The sequence below is a fragment of the Pelophylax lessonae genome (genome assembly GCF_965119305.1).
Source record: "Pelophylax lessonae genome assembly, chromosome: 11".
Lineage (NCBI taxonomy): Eukaryota > Metazoa > Chordata > Amphibia > Anura > Ranidae > Pelophylax > Pelophylax lessonae.
The window spans coordinates 196833370-196852771 of NC_138778.1; positions in this window are offsets into that span (position 1 = coordinate 196833370).

A 19402-nucleotide genomic window follows, 5' to 3' on the forward strand; every position below is an offset into this window, starting at 1 on the left:
TAATAAGGGCATTGGCAGGGAAGGGGTTAACACAGTGGTGATCAAAGGGTTAAATGTGAGCCTAGGGGAGTGTTTTCTAACTGTGGGGGGGATGGGCTTGTGAAAGAATCCCAAAAACCTGTGATACTATATAGAAGCTGACCATCCTTCTCTCTCAGCTGCGGATCGGCATTCCCGCGCTCGCCCCCCAAAACCACGCGTGCCACCGACGTAGGGCTACGTAGTTTCATGCCGCCGTGCCAGCCTGCCACAGTAAACCTGTGGCGGGCGGTAGGCAGGTGGTTAATAAGCTTTGGCCTAGAGAAGACAGTGGTGTTTCTGGATCATGTTCCAATATGACTTCTTCTTTGCATGATAGAGCCTTACTTTGCACTTATGGCTAGCACCATGAACTATGTTTACAGACAGTGAATTTTGGAAATATTCCTGAGCCAATGCAGTGATGTTCATCACAGAATCATGCCTGTTTTTAATGCAGTGCCGTCTGAGGGCTCGAAGATCACGAGATCCATTATTGTGTTTCAGCCTTGTCCCTTGTGCACAGAGATTTCCTCAGAATCTTTTGATGATATTATGTACTGTAGGTGAAAAAGTCTTAAAAGTCTTTAAAGCCTTTTCAATTTTATTTTGAGGATCATTATTCTGAAATTGTTTAATTATTTTTCGGAGGAAGCTTTTTACATATTGTAAACCTTTGCCCATCTTTACTTCTAAACCACTCTGACTCTCTAAGATGCTCTTTTATACCCAATCATGTCACTGACCTGTTGCCAATTAACCTAATTAGTTGAAAGCTGTTCTTCCAACCCTTCTTTGTTAGTTCCAATTAATTTACCATCTTTTTTTTTGCCCTGTCCCAACTTTTTTGAGATGTGGTGCTGCGTTACTTTAACGGACAATTGCGCGGTCATGCAACGCTATACCCAAACTAAATGTACGTCCTTCGTTCCCCACAAATACAGCTTTCTTTTGGTGGTTTGATCACCTGTGCGATTTTTTATTTTCTGCGCTATAAACAAAAAAAAGCGACAATTTTGAAAAAAAAAAAAAAAACAATATTTTTCAAATTCTGCGATATGACATTCCCCCAAAAAAATTTAAAAATCAAAATTAGGCCAATTTGTTTTCTGCTACATATTTTGGGTAAATAAAATTGCAATAAGCATATTTTGATTGGTTTGCGCAAAAGTTATCGCGTTTACTAACTGCGGGAAAGATTTATGTAATTTTTATTGTTTTTTTTTTTACTAGTAATGGCGCGCAATTTTTTACAGGACTGCAACATTGCAGCGGACAGATCGGACCCCTAACTGACATTTTAGACACATTTGGGGGGGACCAGTGACATTACTACAGTAATCAGTGCTAAAAATATGCACTGTTACTGTAATAATGACACTGGCAGGGAAGGGGTTAACCCTGTGGGTTATCAAGGGGTAAATGTGAGCCTAGGGGAGTGATTCTAACTGTGGGGGGTGTGGCTTGTGAAATAACCATAGAGACATATGATCCTATATAGCAGGATCACATGCCCTCTATGATCATCCCAGGGAGAAGGACGGTTGGCTGTGTTTACAACAGCCGACTGTCCTTCTCTCTCAGCAGGGAGCGATCAGGGGTGTCAGGCAGCAATCGTCTTCCCCTGACGAGCGGGGGAGGGGACGGGAGCGCGCTGCAGGCGGCACGCGCTTGCCCCTACACTTCCGAGATCGAGCGCCGTACAGGTTAATATGGTACATTTCTCAGTTTAAACATTCTGTATGTTTTCTATTGTGAATAAAATAGGTGTTTATGAGATTTACAAATCACTGCATTCTGTTTTTATGTAGATTTTACAAAGCATCCTAACTTTTTTTGGAATTGGGGTTGTACACTTTTGGGCTTTTGCCCAATTTTATTTAACCCTTTCGCTGCCAGAGTCGTTTTTTTTTTTTTTTTTTTTTTTTTCGTTTTTTTGCATACATGTTCAAAAAATAATTTTAGGCCTGAAGATTACACAAACCCCCAAACATTAAATATTTCTGAAAGCAGACACCCTAGAGAAAATAATAGTGGTAGTTCCCGTTTTTTATGTTACACATTATTACTGTAAAGAAAAAAAATACTGTAATAAACACACTAAAGTGAATTTTAGGGCAAACAAACACAGAGTAAATAAATAGATACCCAACATGTCAAATCTTAAATTTTTGTGCGCCCATAAAACGGCAACAAACTTCAGTGCCCTATATTTTCTATAGGCGACGCTTAACCACTTGCCGACTGCCTAACGACTATTTACGTCGCCAGTCAGCCCCTCACAGGAAAAGTGACGTAGATCTACGTCGCTAGCCTGTGAGGCTCTGGGGAGCGAGCGCGCGCCGCGGGATGCGCGCTCCCGCTCGCTCACGGACCCCCCCCCACGCATGTGCCTGGCGGACCCAATGTCCGCCGGTCACTCGCGATTGTTCGTTAGAGCGGGAGAAAGGCAGGTGGCTAATGTAAACAAAGCCGCCTGTCATTCTCCCCTGTGTAAGAATAGTGATCATATGCTTCTACTATTTAGGACCGTTGATCACTGTTCTTACACCTCAAGCCACAACCAATCACAGTTAGAATCACACCCCTAGGGACACACTTAACCCCTCCCTCTCAAAAAAAGTTAACCCCTTCACTGTCAGTGTCATTTTTACAGTAACAGTACATATGTATAGCACTGATTACTGCAGTAATGTCACTGGTACCCCCAAAAGTGTCAAAAATGTCAGTCAAGGGTCCGATCTGTCCGCCGCAATGTCGCAGTCCCGCAAAAAAATCGCAGATCGCCGCCATTACTCGTTAAAAAAAAAAAACAATAAAAATGACAAAAAACTTTCCCTTTGTTAGTAAACACAATAACTTTTGCGCAAACAAATCAAAATACGCTTTTTGCGATTTTTATTTTACACCAAAAAAAAAATGGCCTAAAATGTTAAAAAATTTAGATTTTTAAATTTTTTTGGAGGAATTTCATATAAAAAAATGTGAAAATATTGTTATTTTTGCAAAATTGACGCTCTTTTTCTGTTTATAGCGCATGATCAAAAAATCGCACAGGTGATCAAATACCACCAAAAGAAAGCTCTGTTTGTGGGAAAAAAAGGACGTCAAATTTGTTTAGGTACAGCGTCGCACGACCGCGCAATTGTCCGTTAAAATCACGCAGTGCCGAATCCCAAAATAGGCCCTGGTCAGGAAGGGGGTAAAATCTTCCGGGGCTTAAGTGGTTAAAAATCCCCTTATAGGTATCAGTTTAGTGTTACGGAGGAGGTCTTGTGTTAGAATTATTGATCTCACTCCGGCGTAATCGGGGATATGTAACGTGTATCACAAGCAAGGTTTTCATGTGTAGGCGCCCCCGACGCATGCATTTACATTTGTACTTGCGTATATGTGGGGGACTTCAAAATTTTAGGGGGGATTTTATGTGCTTGAATGTATCTTTATTTTTTTGCAAAAAAAAAAAACTTTTTTATTTTCATCACATAGGGGACAAAATGAGACATGCAGGGTCTTTTAGACCTCCTTTGGGCTCCACTGAATGTTTTGCAATGCAGATCGCCACAGAGATTTGGGAGGGATGAGGTCTCCAATCCTGTGTCCTTGGTTGGTTTTGGGGGACAACCAACACACTAATTAGGCAGGTGTATACAGGGCTTTTTTTTTTTGTTTTTTTGTTTTAACTTCCAATAATTTTTATTGAAATTTTCAAAAATATAACAGAAGAGCAATAACAAACGAGGCATATTAATAACTTGCTTACACATGAGCTTTTGTTCAGAACAGTACAAGAACAGATAGACTTGGCAAGAAAACAAGACCAGCGAGTGCTGGAAAAGCTGCTAATCAATAAAAAAAAAAAACTCCCAGTATGGCTGGATTCCAAGATAGATTGAGAGCCGATCGCCCCGGGGCACCCCTAATGGGCTCATACTGTGCCCCAGAGAGAAGCGGCTAAAGACAGCTGAGAGAAAACGTTGAGGAAAACAGCCTTTGTCTCCGAAAACCTGAAGGGAGGAAAGGCAATTTCCGGCAAACCCCCCAAAAAATTATGTATTAGCCAAGAACTACCAGTGTGATTATGGTACGAGGTACGACATATGCCTCATATACAGACTTAAACATGGAACAGGATAGAGCAAGTGGTAGGAAGAAGAAGATTAGAAAGAGGAGAATCATCAGACGGGGAAGGAGAAAAGGAGGGGTTGGAAGGGAGATGAGGAGAAAAATCCCATGGTCCGATCCCACCTAACCCATAGATGGGTATCAAAACGGAATGAAAAAGGGAAAACCCCAAGAAAAAAGGGGGAAAAGTGTTCTTCCGACCGAGCCCATCTTAACCACTTGCCGACCGCCGCACGACTATCTACGGCGGCGGTCAGCCCCTCACAGGCAAAGTGACGTAGGGCTACGTCACTAGCTTGTGAGGGTCTAGGGAGCGATCGCGTGCCGTCGGAGGCACGCTCCCGCTCCCGCGTGGTCACGGACCCCCCCGCGCGTGTGACCGGTGGACCCGATGTCCTCCGGCCACTCTGCGATCGGCGGGGGAGAGGGAGAAAGTCAGGCAGCTTGTGTAAACAAGCTGCATGTCATTCTCCCCTCTGTATGAGAGATGATCATATGGATCTACTATGTAGATCCGTTGATCACTCTGCATACAGCTGAAGCCACAGCCAATCACAGTTAGAGTCACGCCCCTAGGGACACACACAGCCCCTCCCTATCAAATAAAGTTAACCCCTTCACTACCAGTGTATTTTTACAGTAACAGTGCATATATATAGCACTGATTACTGTAGAAATGTCACTGGTAACCCCAAAAGTGTCAAAAATGTCAGTCAAGGGTCCGATCTGTCCGCTGCAATGTCGCAGTACCGCAAAAAAATCGCAGATCGCCGCCATTACGCGTTAAAAAAAAAAACAACAAAAATGACAAAAATCTTTCCCTTAGTTAGTAAACGCAATAACTTTTGCGCAAACCAATCAAAATACGCTTTTTGCAATTTTTTTTACCAAACATAGGTAGCATAAAACAAATTGGCCGAAAATGTTAAAAAATTTTGATTTTTACATTTTTTTGGGGGGGAATTTCATATAAAAAAAAGGGAAAAATATTGCTATTTTTGCAAAATTTACGCTCTTTTTTTGTTTATAGTGCATGATCAAAAAATCGCACAGGTGATCAAATACCGCCAAAAGAAAGCTCTGTTTGTGGGGAAAAAAGGACGCCAAATTCGTTTAGGTAAAGCGTCGCACGACCGCGCAATTGTCCGTTAAAGTCACGCAGTGCCGAATCGCAAAATACCCCCTGGTCAGGAAGGGGGTAAAATCTTCCGGGGCTTAAGTGGTTAAAGTGTTACATTCACAAATGTCAGTATACGGGGCTTTTATTAGAGACAGGACATGGAGGAAACTGAAAAACCAGTTTACAAACCAAATTTGAAATGCACTCTGGAGCCCCTTAACTCGTCTGGGTGAGAACCTTGGGTAATACATCATTTTTATATTGTAGCAGGAAAGAGAACTATCACAAAATCTTTCTATCTATCGTTGGCTGCCTGAAAATGTCTTATATGTCTTTCTGTCTAATACTGCCTTTTTGTCTGTCTGTCTGGGTATCAGGAAGATATTAAAAACTGGGGAAATCCCTGGAAATCAGCAACATATGGCAATTATCTAACTCATATCTGTCTATATGCCTATTCATCTTTTATACAGTACATCTGGCTTTCTGTCTTATATCTGTCTATCTACATTACAGGGCAAAGGAAAATTTGTTCAAATGAACTACCACCCATTTTTCATAGTAATTTGACAACATTTATTTTAAACGACATTTATACAGCAAAACTATTCCACTTGTCTCTCTGAATTACATACTTATTAACGTGACTTTTTACTGTCATTTTGTCCTAATAAATGCCGTTGACATAACTTATGCCAAAAGTGCTGACAGGTGACTTTTAATAGTGCTATTAGAAACAGGAACCACTTCATACTTTGGTGGCCGCTGACAAGACCATAAGCGTCTATATCTGTCTGTTTTACAGGACAGCGATCCAGCTTTGAGCTAAAAAAACTGCAGAACATCTTAAAAACAATCAAGAGCTTTGCTGTTGTTACCTTGTCAAGCTTACTTATTTTTCACAAGTGGTAAATATTGACACCAATTCACTGATCCTACAACCTTCCAACCGTGCAGGAATAGCTTCAGTGCGGAAACGCCATTATGGAGCAGATCTTCAATCCTGAGGGATTAGGGGTCTAAGGTAAAACAAAAGGTAATTGGGAGAATGAGTATTCTGCCGTAGCCATTTCATACAATACTTGACCTACTTTTGTCAAAGGAGACCTTTTTTTCTCACTGTACTTTTTTCGCTTACTTGTTTATTGAATGTTATTAGTTCACAGTGTGAAAAGATTTGTATATTTTCAGCAAAAATCTGAATAAATATATGTTTGATCTTTATGAAACTAAAATTCATAAGAGATAATGGCTATGTTGGTCAGTAAAAATACATTTAGTAGCCCATTCAGACAGGGGCGACACGACTTTCTGGGGCGACCTGTGAAGTCGCGGTGCACAGCATGCACCGCGACCTCGGCGCGACTTTTACGGACTTCATATAATTAAAGTCAATGCAAGTCGCCTCCAGGTCGCCCCAAAGTAGTACAGGACCCTTTTTCTAAGTCGGAGAGACTTGTGTCGCTCCTATTAGAACGGGTCCTGTGCTAATCAATGGCAGGCGACCGACCGCGACTTGTCAGGCGAACAAGTCGCCTAACAAGTCGCGCTAGTGTGAATGGACCCAAAGTTATTATAAACAATTTTATGTATTTAAAGAGGTTGTAAACCTCTGTATTTTTTTTTTTTAAAAACAAACACCTGAAAGAAAAACACATAATGAGCTAGTATGCATCGCATACTAGCTCATTATGAAATACTTACCTAAGAACGAAGCCCCGCAGTGCCGACCGCTTACCTGTCTCATGGGCGATATTTTCTGTTGCCCTTCTTCCGGGTTTGCGGCATCCGGTCATCTGATTGGCTGGAGCCGTGATGACGTCACTCCCGCGCATGCGCGCTGGAGCCGACAGTAACGGCACGGGGCTCTGAAGGAACGGCACGAGCGTTCCTTCAGAGCGCATGCGCCAGTGATGTCACTGGCTGCATGCAAGGTAAATATCTCCTAAACGGTGCAGGTTTTGGAGATATTTACAGTACCTATAGGTAAGTCTTAATATAGGCTTACCTATAGGTACAAGTTGCAGAGGAGGGTTTACTTCCTCTTTAAAGCTGAACTCCAGGAATTGAAATACACATGTAAAATTCATGTATGGGGACTGTTTTAGGATTTTCAACACTGTTCAGCTCATCGTGGGGTTCAGAAACCCATATGGGACAGCATTGGTAGATCCTTGACCTCCAGCCTGCTGAACAAGGGAGTAAAAGCACATTGATGATGTCAACTCTTTGCTAACTCTACTCTTGTGTCCTACACACAATAACAGCTATCCAACAGGGTAGCTAAACAGGTTTAAGGAAACTTTAATTTATGGAATTTAAATACAAGCCATACAAAGCTCGAAAACATAGTATTTCCTCAACCTTACATGAATAGGTTGGTGGCTGGATGAAAATCCATGTAAGTGTAAAACGTTTAAAAACATATATGCATCATAAAGAATAGAGGATATAACCCATTTTTTCTATCCCATCCACAGCATACATACAAGAAACATGAGGCTGCTATGAAATAAGGCTGTAAACATAGGCTCATTGGAAGTATTATACCATGTACATACAGTTCATATATGTGTCTCAATGTGTTTCGCAATATTGCTTCATTGGGAGAAGGAGTATTTTATTAAAAACAAAATATGACATCAAAAACAATAAGCAAACTCCTATATATGCAAAAATTAATTTATACATGTTAATTACAGATCCTATATATGTTTGAATGTTATCAGATGAGAAGTGGCATTCAATAAACAATATACAGCAAAAACAAGAAAATAATTTTTTTTTTATAACATTTGTAACCAATATAACAAAAGTCTTTACCAATGATTATATCCCCTTAGGCTCTAGGCTATAGCCAACTACACTGCACTGTATAGCTGTTATTTTGTGTATGTTCTTCTTTTGTATATAGTGTTAGTGGATTCATTTTTGGTGCAACATCATGCTTAGTATTTCATTTTTACTCTTGCTCATTGTGCTGGCTCTCACTTACAGAGACTAAGCATTGTTATACAGCAGATAAAAAGAGTCAAGTAAAATGAGGCATTTATAGTGTAAAGCAGCCTAGCCATGTGCTGGGCTGCATATCCTATATATATATATATATATATATATATATATATACATATATGTATATGTATATATATATATATATATGTATATATATATATATATATATATATATATATATATATACATATGTATATATATATATATATATATATATATATACATATGTATATATATATATATATATATATATATATATATGTGTGTGTGTATGTATATATATATATATATATATATATATATATATATATAATAGAAATGTGGCGCTAATCAAGTAAAATAATCCCATATATTGTCCATATACAATGAGGAAATATCACAGTCCATAAGTGTTCAATATGCACACAAGTGAAAGAGTCCGCAAGCCCAGAGAACCACCACCAGGGAGCTGTTCACACTGTCTCTTACCAGAACTGAATGACTCCCATCACAGAAGTCATAGAAGGCAAACAGATCACTCTAGGCAAAGGTCCTCCTCTCCCTCCACAGGAATGGCATACGGTCCCGCTCAACACCACCAGTTAGCTCAAAAGATATAAAGAGCACTCCACATAGTGTAATACAGTCTGGTAGTTTATTAGCGCAAAAAGATAAAAGTACACTTACAGGATAGCAGATCAAATATAGCGTCTTGATATTCCTCTCTCAATGGTCGGTTATCGCCATAACCAACCAAAAAAATGGCCGCCGCGTCTCCTCCTCGTGTGGCATGCGTCGCCGTAAGCTCCACCATATAAGCATACACATATATAACTACACACATATATAAGCACACACATGTACACACACGTATATAAACATGCACACACATATAAATACATACACACACGCACACATGTATAAACATACGCATACATATATACACACACACACATGTACATACACATAAATGCACACACACATGTACAGATAGACATACATAGTACTATACCCTAAAGCAGTTTTCCAGCTGTGAAAAAAAAATTAAGACAGCAGACTATAATACAAAATACTGTAGCTGCTGACTTTTAATATATAGACACTTACCTGTCCAGGGAGTCCATGATGTCAGCACCCCAGCCGATTTTCGAATCGGTTGCCGGGTACTGCTGCTGCCATTCACTCTAAGGAAAACCAGCAATGAAGCCCTTCGGCTTCACAGCCAGTTCCCTACTGCGCGAAGCACGCTGTAAATTCTCATTGGCTTGGTGGGGGGGGGGGGGGAGAAAGGGGACAGAACTTCTGAGAGACAGTGCAGCGGCGCTGTCTCCCAGAAGTAGGGAAGCGTACCTGTCAAAAACAGGTACCCGTTCCCCCCTGCCCCCTGAAATGTGCCAACCGGAGGGTGGGAGGAAGCAGATGAGCGGAAGTTCCACTTTTCAACTTCCTGCCAGGTATTGCACTGTGGGGGGGGGGGCAGACAGCACAGCACACACTGTGCTTTCACTTTCTTAGGTGTGACCAGCTCCTGCAGTGCAGATTTACAGTTTGGTTGAGGATCAGGGAGCTCGGTCTCAGCCGCACCTTGCTGCTCCTTCTATCCATGTATACAGGGGGCCCGCATGGGCCGGGTGGTGATTGTGACTCCTGCGACCGCTGTACCTCTGCTCCTGGCCCCTGGCCTGACATAGCCGAACAGCCTTTTATTGTTTACTGAACAAATGTATTTACACCCATCAGTTATCCCATTGGTGACAACATGTTTCTTTAAAGTTTTAAACGATAACTGAAGCAATCGAGGAATCCAAGAGCCCATATTTTTTAAGGGTTTGCCAGGGCCCTGCATCCCATGCAAGGAGATGTGAGCAGTAGCAACAGCCTGACAACTTTCCTCCCTGCCATCCCCTTACCCAAGATGCCCCGCACTGGCAGGGGCAGAGCTGGCACTACCTCATAGTCTATGTTCATGTTATGTTAGGACAAAACAAAGGTTTCTGTGCTGTGTAGTAGTGTTGCACCAATTCCAATACCAGTATCTGTGTCTATACTAAGCATTTGCAGGTGTACTTGGACTCGTGCAAATATTCTGATACTAAAACCTATACCACAGACTGTAACACAACTTCAGTGTGATTTATAAAAAGGGTGCGATTTTGTTCAGGTGCTTTTGTTCACCGGTTTAGGTGCAAATTTTTAAAATGAATGACACTGGAAATCACACCTGAACCAGACTGAAAACCATTCCTGACTCTTTTTATATGCACACTACATCTGGCCTGCACATATGTCAACTGGCTCCATAGAATATAAATCGGTGTTGGTACTCTTGGTATACTTGGTGTTAAAAAACTAGTATTGTTGCATCCCTACTGTGTAGCCTTCCTTCCAGTGTCCCTGGGCAAAGCTAAAGTGAGATCAGAAGGCAATGCTCAGAATCAGAAAACACCCCGAAATGCATTTTCAATCTAAAAGATGGGATTTGGGTAGCAGAATAGCCTGATACACATGAATGCTAGAATGAAAATTTGAGTCTGCTGATTAAAATTACATGTGGAACCAATTAGGCTGAATGTAATGGATCAAACACCAATAATTAAAATATGCAATGTATATTTTGCTGGCTGTTGCACTGATCCTATTGTGAAGTCAGCATCACAGCTGCAGGCTCTGGGGTGACTGACATCATTGCGGCTCAAAAATAATGATGTTCTCATGATGCATCCCAAGACATCACAGTGACAATTCCCCTAAGCTTTAGGAACTGCTGCCAGCCCATGTAGAATATGCATGAGCTGGAAGTAGCTTAGAGCCGATCTTTTATGGGCCTTAACTAGTATTAGTAATATGTCATAATTTTACACCACTGATGACCACTTGTTGTCCCTTCCAGGCTGAAGGCCACATTCCCCACCAGTTGCAAATTACTATGTTTGATAATTTTAATACACTTAAAAATGTTTTTCTCTTCTGTGTTTCAATGAATTTGTATTCTTTTGCTAGCATAAAGTATGCATAAAAGAAAAATCAATTTCTATATTTGCTAAAGAACAGAATTGTTGTGACATTCAATATTTACTGCATTACCCACTCAACTACCCCCATGAGACTTTCACCCCGAACTATAACCCTTAAACAGAGAATCCAATTAAACTTTTGGCTAGCCATAACCCTAATTAAGCATCTGGCAATGTGCATGTCTTGCAGCGTGTTTTATTTTGTATGGCAGGGTCTTCAGGCAACATTAAGGTTAATGGAGGCTATTTAATATATAAACCCTTGTGTTTACATTAAGTAGGTCAGTGGAAGTTGACCAGATGTGTCTCATTCATTATTCTCAGCAAAGTCCCACTGTATAATCATCCTCCATGGTTTAATGTCTTTATCTGAATTCTAACAAATGTTGTATCAATTATAAAAAGTTTATGAGGTTAATGTGTTGCTAGCAACTGCTGAACATTAGCACACATTAAAATGATTAAGTATTATTTTTAAGGCTGCTTTAATTTGAGAGTTGCAATATGCTTAAAATTATGTAGCTATAGTCCAATACAACTGTCATCAGTGTGTCGTATTTGCAGCATATGGTCATTTACAATTTCTATTCCTCAGTCTATTGTTAAATCCTCCTTTATTGGGAACTGGCTGAGACATTTCTTTGTATAAATGCAAGGAACCACAATTCATTATTGGATTAATGCACTAAGCAAGAGAACTAAGAAGTCAGGATATATATAGGAAATTTAAAAAAAAACACTGCTTACAGTGATGGAGACTCTCAACAGTGTTTGCCTTGCTTTATTAATCGTGCCAGCAGGGTAGGCAACAGGAACAAGTTTGTAACAGCTCATCACTTATATAAACTTTCCAGTCTTTGGTGGTCATCATGAGCAGACTTGTGTCAGGGGGGGGGCCGTTGATAAGCTTCAAAGATTATTCAAAAATTATTTACAGGCATATTTGATGTGCCATGGACCTCTTTTTGACCTGCATTTGACCCGTTTCAGGTAAGTTTTGCACCCCCGTAGACATATATTGGAATGTAAAACTCATTGAAGCAAACAAAAGTTCATGAACACAGGCCATTTTTTTTTTTTTTTTTTTTAAAGCCCGTAGCGTGTGCAACACACTCAAAAGACTCCACCCGGTGCATAAAAAAGTGCACACACACAAGGTGAGAACACAAAAAAGCACAGGGTGTGCGAAATCGAATGGTCTTCCCTCCGAAGAGGTAGGACCCGAAACCTCAATCCCCCGGGGCGCAAGACTCCTGACAGGGACATAAGGTGCTCATGGTCTGTCTGGCCGAAACCAGACAGACCCCGTTCTTCAGGGGGACTGCAGAAAAAGCCCCCACCGAGTACTAAGTAGGGCTCCCCCGAAGGGAGACCCCATGAGAGAGGGTGAACTAAGCCAAAAGGCCATATCCACCCCCCCCCCAAGACTTAAGGCTGGGCCCGAGGACCCACACACTCCAGTCTGTGCAAATAAAGAAAAAAGGTGAAAGTGCAGGTGACGGACTCCAAATAAAAAGACAGACAAACAAAAAGGTGGGGAAGGGAAGTGGGGAAAGTGCTTTGGTGCCATGTGAAGAACCAAGGCAGGCCTTCCAGCCGGAATAAAAAATTCCTCTGGTGCAAGCCAAAAGGCCTGTCCCAAGAGGCAGGTGTGAAAAAGGTGTGCATAGTGCAGTGACCAAGGTGCCGAAAAAACTCACAGCGAGCTGCCCCTCACCAGTGAGAAATTAAGGCACCCCTGGGCTGCCACCCCAGGGGCACTTACACTACGGGCTTTTTCAATCTCAGCCCCCGGCCAGACCAAATGTAGCCTATCCCCACCAGCAGACATCAGAACCTGGACAGCTTGGGGAGAGCTTACCTACCACTGGGGACAGGCCCTCTACAAGCCAGATCAACCCAGGGGAGAAAGCCCCCCCCTCGCCATCCTGTTCCTCAGCCCATTACATCCAGGAGCAGTTCCACCGGCCTGCCATTAATCCACTTAAAAACTTCCAGTCCAACAAAGAGTGATTTCAACTGTTAACTGGTTTTAGAACCAGGGGTGGGGAACAAGACCAGTCACCCTGCACAAGGAGAGTGCACCACCAGTGACTGGTCTTGATTACAGGAAGCTCGTTTTCAAAGGCAAAGCTTTAGATTATTGCACAGATATGGAAAAAGTACACATAATACCCAACAATTTTAAGAAATAATACATATGTCTCACGTATTTAAACAATATTTGCCTATCCCAGAGTTCAGCTTTGAAATGGCCATATAATTAGAAGAAGGCAACCGCACACCAACTTGAGAGTGATAGTAGATGATAAAAACCTTTTATTGAAAATCCATAAAATCCAAAAAGACAAACCAGGGACAGGAGGGTAAAAAACAGTTGACGCGTTTCACGAAACTATGTTCGCTTAGTCATAACTGAGCCATACCCTGAGAAAATGTTTTATTGAAATGGCCATACCCTGAGAAAATTTCATTAGACTAGCAATACACTGGGCAAATGTCATCTGGTTCTTGACCATGGATGACACAGTTTGGTATTCTCCTGCCAGACATCTTTCAATTGAAAAGTTAAAGGAGCTGGTCAGATAAAATGTTGACCAAACAACAGCTGCATCCAAACAGATCCAGGCTCCAATCAGGTATTTTGACAGCCATTTATTTTGACATTGACATGCATGGTCAGCTTTAGTGTGCACAGCATTGGCATTGTGTGTACACACCCTAAACACATGCACAATATTACAGCTATTACTCTTGTAAGTGATGTCTAAAAACGCTTGTGCTTCTGAAGGACAGATGACGTTGTTATGTGACCTCATAATAAAACAGCATCAGTCTGCATGACCACTGTATGATAGATAAGGAGTTGCCTAGCAGCCAAACACCTCTCACTGCAAGCAACTTCCTCTAAAGCACAATGAAGGAGGAAATGTTCCCCACGGCAAACAGTCTTTTAATACATTCTTTTGTACAGAACATATGAATTACAGTATCTTTTTTTTGTTTGTAGTCTTTATTTGATATCACCAACATCCTTTGCAATGTCTTTATCCAAAGGCAGTACATACAGATAATACACGTACTGTCAGGAAATAGTACAATTTACCTCCTACTTCTGGTCAAGATTGGATAAAATGTTACACGTTTTAAGGTTTAAGGCTTCATGTTTGCATTAGCTCATCACCCACATGTTTCAGAAAAACAATATTCGGCCGAAAAAATAAAATTTGGTTAATCATTAGAGGTCAATGGCTTGTCAACAATCATCTCAAGTCTACAGTCATCTAAAGTTATCTTTACAATAAAATTGTTCCTTTATCCAATTCTCCTTTGGATATGTGAAGTTTTCTTTGTTATGTTATAAGCCTGGTGCAGCAAATAAAAAAATGAAGTGCCAAGTTTGAGTAGGATAACTTAAAAGCCATGTTATCATGAAGTGCAGTTACATTATCAAATGAATACATTTAACTCAATAATAGAAAAATCATTACAGCATACCAGGCTACTTACTACTAGCATTAAAAAGAGACAAACCACATATTGGGCTCCATTCACTAAAGCATATTGCATGCGGTATTTGAGTCATGTGACACATTTTTACCAAATATCGCATGCAATATTGAAAATGTCAATTAACGATGCCTTTTATATGGTATTTACCTCAAAAACCAAAAACGCTTGATAAACAATAAGTAGGGGTCCAGTTATGTGATATTGAAGGAATGTAAAAATATAATAGGCACTTTACAGTGGTCTCTACCTTTTTGTATCAGTAGTTTTTCAACAGTAATGCACAGAAACCAACATATGGATCAAAACACAGACATGTTACATTTAGTGAAATAAATATATTTTCTCCTGTCACTTTGCCAGATTTACAGAGTTTTTTTTGTATATAAACAAACATATACAGGTACATCTCATGTATCATCAAAAAGTAAATTAATTTCAGTAATTCAGTTCAGAAAGTAAAACTCATATATTTTATATAGTTGACTTACACACAGAGTGATATATTTCATATATATATATATATATATATATATATATATATATATATATATATATATATAATTTTGATGATTGTGGCTTACAGCTAGTGAAAACCCAAAATTCAATATCTCAGAAAATTTGAATATTACATAAGACCAATAAAAAAAAAAAAGGATTTTTAATACAGAAATATTGGCTTGCTGAAAAGTATGTCCGTGTACAGTATAGTATGCACTCAATCCTTTTGCATGAATTAAAGCATCAATGCGGCATGGCATGGAGGCGATCTAGCCTGCGGCACTGCTGAGGTGGTATGGAAGCCCAGGTTGCTTTGATTGGGGCCTTTAGCTTGTCTGCATTGTTGGGTCTGGTGTCTCTCATCTTCCTCTTGACAATACCCTACAGATTGTCAGTGGGATATGGACTTGGACTATGGATGTTGACTATGGACTTGGGCTATGGATAAAACACAGTGGACCAACACCAGCAGATGACATGTCTCCCCAAACCATCACAGACTGTGGAAAATGTTGCAGTTTGTTTGGAAATCAAGATCCCAAAGTCTGGAGGAAGAGTGGGGAGGCACAGAATACAAGTTTCATGAGGTCCAGTGCGAAGTTTCCAAAGTCAGTGATGATTTGGGGAGCCAATTCATCAGCTGGTGTTGGTCCACTGTGTTTTAGTCCAAAGTCAGCACAATTACCTATCAGGAAATTCTAGAGCACTTCATGCTTCCCTCTGTTAACCAGCTTTATGGAGATGCTGATTTAATTTTCCAGCAGGACTTGGCACCTGCCCACACTGCCAAAAGTACCAATACCTGGTAAAATGATCATGGTATCACAGTGCTCAATTGGCCAACAAACTTGCCTGACCTAAACCCCACAGAGAATCCAGAGCAAGATGAGAGACACCAGACTCAACAATGCAGACCAGCTGAAAGTCACTATTAAAGCAACCTGAGCTTCCATAACACCTCAGCAGTGCCTCAAGCTGATCACCCCCATGCCACGCCGCATTGATACAGTAATTATTGAGTGCATACTATTGCACATGGACATACTTTTCAGTAAGTAAAGCCAACATTTCTGTATTAAAAATCTTTATTTTTTTATTGGTCTTGTGTAATATTCTAATTTTCTAAAATATTGAATTTTGGGTTTTCACTAGCTGTAAGCCATCAAAATTAAAAGAAAGAAATGCTTGAAATAAATCACTCTGTGTGTAACGCATCTATATAAAATATAATAGTTTCACTTTTTGAATTGAATTACTGAAAAATAATTAACTTTTTGATGAAATTCTAATGTTATGAGATGCATCTGTATATCATTTACTGCATAAACCCCCCCAATCACTCCAAACATATTGTATGTCAAGTGCAGCGCTGCACTTGATATACAGGTTTGATTAAGGTTAGCTATACTGCCTTTAGAGCCAGCTGCCTCACACTTTTAACTGTTTAAGCACAGATTTTGTCACTTATTTAACTCCAAACATAATACAATGTAAATGCATATCAGAATGGTCTAATCCCTTATTAGAACATACAGCCATGGTCAAAAATTTGGGTACCCCTGCATTCCTGTCAGATAATATCCCACTTTGCCCAAAAAATTGTTGTAATTACAAATATTTAGGCATTCTGATGTTTATTTCTTTTGTGTGCATTGCTATGATACAAAAAAGTGGAGAAACAAAAAGCCAAATCTTATACATTCCACGCAAAACTCCAAGAAATGGACTGGACAAAATTATTAGCATCTTCTCAAAATTGTAAGAATAAATTGCATTCTAAGTTTGTGATGCTCCTTTCATTAGTAATAAACTCACGTATCAATTAACAGGTGTTGACAATATAAAAATCACACCAGAAGCCAGTTAAAATTGTGAAAAATGTACTTAACCAGTTGCCAACCACCTGCCGCACATTTAAAGCAGCAAGGTGGCTCGGCTGTGCAAACCGACATAACTGTACGTTGGTTGCGTGCGCCTGCTGTCCCTGTGATGTGCTGATTTGGTTCAGAACCGATCAGTCATCAGATCTAGGCCAATGATTTTCGGCCTGGACTTAGTGATCAGCTCTGATCAATTGCAGAATGTCCTTTGCCTGTGTAGTGTTCCAGCGCGAGAGGAGAGAGCTTAAGCTGTGAGTACACAAGCAGTACACTGACACCAGTACACATAGGCATAGTGTCACCTGTGACTTCTGTTAGTGTGAAAGACAGTAAGTGGTAGTTAGTTTCTGTCCCAGATAGGTTTAGAGTACCCGCCATCCACCCCGCAATAAAGATTTAACCCCCTGATCCCCCCATTTAACCCCTTCATTGCCCTGTCACAGTGTCGGTTTTATAGTGTACAGATCTGTTTTCTGATCACTGTATTAGTGTCACAGGTGACATCAGTTAGCGTTAACATTAATGTCAATCCAGGATAGCGTCAGATCCCCACCGCATATTTAGTAATACATTTTAACCTTTTGATTGCCAGTGACACACAAATACACACACTAAACACCTCCAATACTAGTATAGTGTCTGAACAGATCAATATCTTTGATCAGATCAGAACTATACTAGTGTAGCACTACTCCCTTGGGAGCTGCTGGTTACGGGTTCCCCTGGGCTACCATTAGCAACGACATGACAGTTCAACATTTCCCAAGTGTTTTAGCTCAGTCAGGAAACAGTCCAATAGCTTTGGTTTTTGTGTTTTTATTTAGAACTTAGATAGGAGAAGGGAATGAGTGGGATACTCCAACTTTATACACTATGCACAATAGGCTGGGGCGGCTTGAAAATGCTGATTAGCGCTGAGTAACGCTGAGTAATGCTAGTCACGGCTAAGCCGCTAGCTCCTTGATCCCCTGACTTCTCTGGAGTGGTCCCCTGTCCTAGGCGGACCCTTAGGCAGATCTCCTGGTACTTACGATACTGTTTTTCCCAAGATGATTCTGCCAGCAGCTCCACTTGCTAGCACTCTGGACCCTCTGCAGCTCAGCTCCTCACCTGGTTCACTAGGCCGACCGCCTGATCCACCTTCCTCACACCTGCAGGAGGAGAGACAGCCGTCCACCTCCTCCTGGGACTTTGCTCCCGCCAAAAGACACCCTGTCACATGCTCCCCCCAGATTTTATAGCCAATCCCAGGATGCATTGCAACAATGCCCACCCACTGATACAGCCATAAACCCTGGTGTGCCACAGGTAAGGATTCCTCCACTCTCCAACAAGCTCCCTTATTGGATACCAGTGGGGACACTCCCTTAGACCCAGTAAATCACACCTGGAAATATGTGACAGGCTAAACTAACAGATCAGGCTCTCCCAATAAGCAGAAAAGAGCTACTAAATGTGTTTTCATAGCACCTACCTAGGAGGGTGCTACACTAGTGTCCCAAATAGTTTAGTATAGTGTTCCCAAAATGCAGCATTAGCAGGATCAGCCCGACACCTGCCAGCACCTGTGTTTAGCCCTCTGCCCAGCCCCCAAGAAGCGCAGTATCAGCAGATCAATGTCACTTCCAATACACAGCACACAAATCCGCAGCGTTATCAGTCAGGCCTGATCTCTGCTAGTGATAACAGTTACATTTTATGGTAGCAGTTCAAACAGTCCTTGAGAACCAGGTGCTTTTTTACCTGTGAGTCACACTAGGTACCTATAAATTTATTAGCCAAACTGTCCAAACAGAGGTACACTAGTGAAGAGGTCTACACGATGCTAAGCATGACATATGAGAGCGATGGGGAAGCCTCACTGTCAGAATCATTCTCAGTATTCAAACCTGTGGAGAGCAGCGGCATCCTGACAGATAGCTCTGATGACAGAGTAGTGGTCCCTGCTAAGGTCAGGCGTACCTGACACCATTCTTCTGTTGCTGAGGTGTAACAATCGCATGGTTCTCGTATGCAGCAGAGTGTCGGTACTAGTGCCGCTCAACCTTCTGGTGAACTGGCAAGCACCAGCAGCCTAGTACATCCTGGTCATAGTCAAACCAGCACTGCAGTAACACTTGGTGACATGGCGAGTCCCAAAAGTAGTGTCCCGCAGCCACCAAGAATTCGAAGACAGACCCGTAAAGCCCATAGTGTCCTTCCTGATGCGCTTGCAAATCCTGATTGGGAGCCCACCCCTTCTG